This window comes from Sarcophilus harrisii, chromosome 4, assembly GCF_902635505.1.
Source record: "Sarcophilus harrisii chromosome 4, mSarHar1.11, whole genome shotgun sequence".
NCBI classification, from domain to species: domain Eukaryota; kingdom Metazoa; phylum Chordata; class Mammalia; order Dasyuromorphia; family Dasyuridae; genus Sarcophilus; species Sarcophilus harrisii.
Genome location: NC_045429.1, coordinates 207,398,493 through 207,404,492, shown reverse-complemented (window position 1 = coordinate 207,404,492; position 6,000 = coordinate 207,398,493).

Below are 6,000 nucleotides of genomic sequence, written 5' to 3'. Positions count from 1 at the left end.
TAGCTCTTCTGTCTGTGACACCCTCACATTGATCTTCAGTCCCTACTGTGTGCTAAATAACAGATGAGACACAATCGCCTACCTTCCTAGTTGGCTAGCTTACTGGAGAGACCAGGTATAGATTGGAAGGAGTTGACAAGTGGGTCAGTAATTTATTTGTAGTTCTTGGGCATAGATGTCAATGGGAATATTAATGGGTTGGATTCAGTGATGTTCTTTTAGGGGAAATAGTGGCTTCTTATTTAGGGATGACCTTTGCATATTCAGAAACCTTCCTAGGAGAGCAGAACTATTTTCTGCCTGAAATGACTGTATTTTGAGTGAATGTTTAGCTCTGGCAATGCTCTCAAGTTCTAATGCACTAGTTCTGGTATCCCTTCTAAATTTGAATTTTTCAGGAACATCCTTTATTAGGCTGAGAACAAATTCAAATCTAACATACATAATGGAATAAACATCTTCACCATGTGTTGCTTTTAACTAGTTAGTGCTTTGTATATTTGTTATATTGTTTATTTTTACTGTTTTGTATTTTTCTATTTTTCTCATTCACATTGCCTAATACACAGCTATATATTTTTTTTCATTTCTTGCCACTTTTTAAACATTTAGTAGTTTGAAACCATGAAGACCATGAGGCCTACAGTATCAGGATAAAACACGTTCCAATTAGACATTTATTTTCAAATGGGGCCTCTTGAGATCACATATTTGAAAGTAGAGAGTTCCAATAGAAGAAAAAAAGCTCAGAGTTTATTATAATTCAGATATTTGTTGAGACAGTAAACTATTGTGAACAAATACTTATTTCTTATCTTGTCAGAAAATGTCTCAGACTACCATGTGTCTGACTGGTTTACTAATTTAATAACTATTTAGTGCCTACTATACACTAGGGCTACATAAAAAGAAACAAAATACTTCTTAACTTAAGAATCTTAGATTATATTGAACAGCTTAGTAGGTTGAAGTATGATGCCATTGTGATCAAGACCATAGGTTCTGTCTTCCTACTTTCTGTGCAAATCCATTCAGTCACAGAATATGTCAAGAAGGAGAAGAATCAGATTGAACATTACCATTGAAAAAGACTATTATGTCAGAAGAGTATGGATGGGAGAATGCAAGACTGTTACTGTAAAAACAACCCACAACTTATGACTACACTTCCTACCGTCATATTATTGAATTATGGCCCTCTTAGTATGTTCTTAATTGTAGGGGGAGAGACTGGCAGACTCTGAATCAATGAATGGGGGTGGGAAAGAAAAGTTTACATATAAGATAGCATTTTTGAAAGATTTCTTAGGCAATTTGCTTGATATGTAGTAAATGATGAGATTTGTAGGTACCAGAAAATGTGATTTAGGAAAGCACCAGATATTGGAATTTGGTCATGTGAAAAATTCACAATAGCCATTCTCTTTGACAAAAAAGGCAGGTTTATTTAGGAAAAGAGGTTACAGATAAAATGAAGAAAGCCATTAAAATAGACATCAGAAATGGTAAATAGAATTGGGAAAGCATATAACAGAAAGGTATTTTAATAATTAATGATGGAAAAGACCAGATCCCTAGTGGAACTCACAATTAGTCAGGAGAAAGGAAATGTTCCAAGAGATTGGGGCATGCCCTCAGTTGGCAGGCTAAAACCTAAAAGGGATTTAATGCTCTAAAAGAATTAGTTAGCTATAAAGAAGAGACAGACTAAGGCAGGGTGGGGGGATGAGTGGAGAGACATCACATGGCATGGCAGACAGATGACGGAAACACACTCTGAGGCAGTGTCATGGCACACTAACCTAAAGGAGTTCAGCAAAGATGGCATAGGCCATAGGCAGATTAATGGGGGAAATTTAATCTCAGGGACATGACTGGGATTTGTGGCAGGACATAGCAAAGTGAGGCTGCCCAGGACCTCCATAGAGGGTAGGCCAGGGCTTTGACATAGCTTGGATTTCTTGGCTGGACACAGCAAGGTGAGGTTAAAAGGCTTAATTGAACTCTATCAATCAGTGCCCTTCTCTGTTTCCTTCAGTCTTTCTCTGCCCACCACACCCAGCCATATAAGACCTGATCATTAAGTACTTTATTTTAGTCTCAAACTGGAAGCAGCTTAATAAAGGTATGTGGCCACCATTCTAATGAATCCAACTAAATGTAAATCATGAATTTTAAAATATTTTTCTCACTGAGCTGGTTAGTGCCATAGAACAACCATGACATAGATATCCTTCACAGATTACAAAGGTTTGCCCTTTATTACATGAAATAACTCGTGGACATAATCAATCATAACTAAGCAAGACAGGTGATTAAACAACTTGAAATTTTTTTTTGGGGGGGTGACTTTTGAAGTCTCTGGGAGTGGAGAAGGGGGCAGGATCTAGGAAGTAAGGGAGAAACCTGGAAGGAGTTTGGTTATCTAAAAATATGCTAATGAAGGCAGTTTGAGGTTGAATTACTAACCATGGAAAGCTGGATGAGCTCCAGCTTCACATCATTCTAGCTAACCAGATAGTCTGGGAGAATTGACCTGATTATGATGAATAATAGGAACTGGATAGGCTCGTTTTAGCAGTTCCTGAGAATAAGCTGATTTAGTTTACAAGCTAGTTTAGAGCTCCCATCAATACCATAAAGCCAACTGCCTGGTCAATGTAATGAAATTTCAAAAGTACACATTATGACTCAGAGTAATGCAATTTTGTTATTTATTTAAGAAACAAAAGTGGTTTCTTTTTTTGTTTGTTTTGTTTTTCCTACATTTATATCTAGACAATGTGTGAATAAATCTTATTTGGCAGATAGAATTCAGGAAGTTTGACAGTCTTCCATTTTAATCTGCATAGAAATGTACATCATAAAAATAAAATGCACCCTAGTTTCATTTCTCTGCTATCACATTCCCTGGTAAGAAGTGTGACTTTAAGTTTTATTTGAGAGAATTAACACTTTAGGCTTTACTTTGGGAATAGCTGAAGAGCTAATTAGTTTTTTGATAGGTGTGATTCCTACTCTACTCCCCCTCACCCCCCAGTCCTAGGAAACAAACTTTGAAATCAAAATTTCAAAGATCTTCCTCCAAGTTTTAATTTTTAAAGATGCTTGTAAAATGTTTAAAGAGAATATCTTTTTATGTTTTGTGAGCTCCAAAAGCAAACTAAGTTTGGTTCTTTAAAAGGACCAAGTTTTTAAATGGAAAATAAGTAACCATAAAGTTAATTCTTGGGATTTATATGTCAAATTTCTTCCTTGCTTAGCAGCCCATTATCCATTCCCCACTGCATATAGGTTTCACAAGTTCCATTTGGGACTAAAGTATTTGCAAAGATGGATTAGAATCCAGAAAAAAAGCATTAGAGTTCCATTTGGGGAGGAGGAAATTATAATAATCAGAAACTGGGGTAAGCAAGATTTATTGTGAAAAGCTTGAAGTCTAAAGAAAAGTTCCATTTCTAAGCCTGATGGATTTGTGAAATTGATTTTTTGAACACAGATATAAATTTTTTGCTTTATCTTTTTTAAAAGTTATTAGATTAAGCTCAATGTTCTAGTCTGTCAGATCTTTTTGTCTTATCTTGACTGTACTTTCCATTCTAATAGCTCCCTTTTCTTTTTTTTTTGTCTTTTGCAAATTGAGTAGAAATACTTTTATTCAAGTCATGGATAAAAATGTGGATGACATAGATTTCTGGGGCAATCCTCTAGAGACTTAGAATCATTAATGATAACTCTTTGGATCAGACTATTCATTTAGTTTAAAATTTACCCAATTGCCACCATCTTGCTCATAGCTCAACATCTTTTTCCACAAGAAGAAAACTTTCTACCTTATTTTTCTTTTGCCAAAATTTAGGTAAACCTCATAAGATTCTTTTAATCAACTAGTTTAAGAATCCTAAAAAAAATGAGATTAAGCTATGATTATCACTTCCATTCCCCCCCCCCAGATAGTCATTAAACATCCTTTTAATTTTGTTGGAAATTGAATTCAAGATCATTAGTCTAGAGTTTAGTAATACCACTCTCAGCCTTGTTTTGAAAATTGAGCTATCTTTTCTCTTTCCTGTGCCATTTCCCATGCCTTGTGAATTGTTAAAATGCTTGCTGATGCATTTCGGGAGATTATATCTTCTAGTTCATCCAGTAATTAGAAACTAGACTGAACTGGAGGATCTGAACTTATCATGGGCAGCTAGTTGCTCTTTTTAAGATAGTGCCAATTATTAGAAGCAGTAAGATGGCACAGTGTATTAGAGTGATGAATCTGAAATCAGAAGTATTTAATTTAAATTGGTGTTCCACTGAATTATGGTCTCCCATTTCTGCAGTGGCAGAGGAGGTAGAAATGCCTTTTCAAATCTCTTTGGACCCTAGTATACTCATTATAATTTTGTATCATCCAGTTTTAATTGTTTTGTTCTTTACATTTACGTTATTATTATTATCATTATGTGTGTATTGCATTTTTGTTTCTTTTTATTTCATTTTCATCAGCTCATCCATATTCTCATGCTTTTATATTTGTTATAGACACAATTTCGTATAGCATTATAATATTCTGTTATACTTCTATACCAATATTTGTTTCTTAGCTATTCCCCAGTAGATGGATATCTACTTCATTTCTATTTCTTTCCTATCACAGAAACTGTTGCTGTAAATAAACTCAGTGATTTGGGGTCTTTTTCTTTGTTGTCCTATAATTTCTACTTCAGCGGCTAGTTCCTCTATTGGTGGTTCTAATGGTTGAGAATATCAGTTTTCTTCATTGATTCTTTCACTTTCTAAAGGACGAAATTATATTTAAGATAAAGAAAAAGTTTGTTAACTATTCTTTGGGCAGAGAGAGTTCCAGAAAATGTGAGGATAACTGAAAGACTCCATTACTGTCATAACATGCCTTTGTGACTACTCTTTTGCATTATTGCAGTGGCCTTTTTAACAGTTCTCTATTGCTTTCCTAGCCTCCCTCCAACTTACCTTATCTAGCTGCCAGTAGACACTTTCTTTTGTATAGCTCGGGTCTCCATATTACTCTACTTTAAAAAAAATCTTCACTGGCATCCTCTGGACTTCTAAGTTAAATTTAGATATTTTGTTATTCAAAAACCATTACAATCTGACATTGAGCCTATCTTTCAGGTCTTACATTATTTGTTTCTGTAGTCCAACCAAAGTAGACAATTCTCTCATCACAGACCCCTTGCTTGTTACAGAAATAAAAGTGAGACTGTATCAGTCTCCAGGTTTTTACATTCTTTTGAGATGATACGCCATATTTTTAGATGAGTTATTTATAGGATATAAACCAAATTTTTAAAAACTTTTTTTTGGGTGAGACAATTGGGGTTAAGTGACTTGCCCAGAATAACACAGCTAGGAAGTATTAAGTGTCTAAGGCTGGATTTAAACTCAGGTCCTCCTGATTTTAGAGCTAGTACTCTATCCACCACTCCATCTAGCTGCCCCATGTTCATCTTATCTTATAGCATAGTAGTATTTCATCACAATATTACACTACAACTTGTTCAGCCATTTCTTAATTGAGAGGCATTCCTTTGATTTCAGACTCTTTGCTATCACAAAAACAGACAAATATTTCTGTACATATAGGTCCTTTTCTTTTTTCTTTAATCTCTTAGGTTTACAGACCTGTTGGTAATATTACTGAGTCAGAAGGTATACACAGTTTTATAATCCTTTGAGCATACTTCCAAATTGTTTTCCAGAATGGTTGCCCAAGTTCACAACTCTAGCAATAGTGCATTAGTGTCCCAATATTTCCCCTGCCCATCCCAATTTGTCATTTTCCTTTTCTTTCATGTTAGTCAATCTGATAGGTATGACAAGGTATCTCAGAGTTGTTTTAATTTATATTTCAAAGCATACTTTTTATGTGACTATTGATAGCTTTGATTTTTTTTTCTTTTGAAGACTGCTTCTTTATATGGTTTGACCATTTTTCAACTGGGAAAGGACTCTTATTTTTATAAA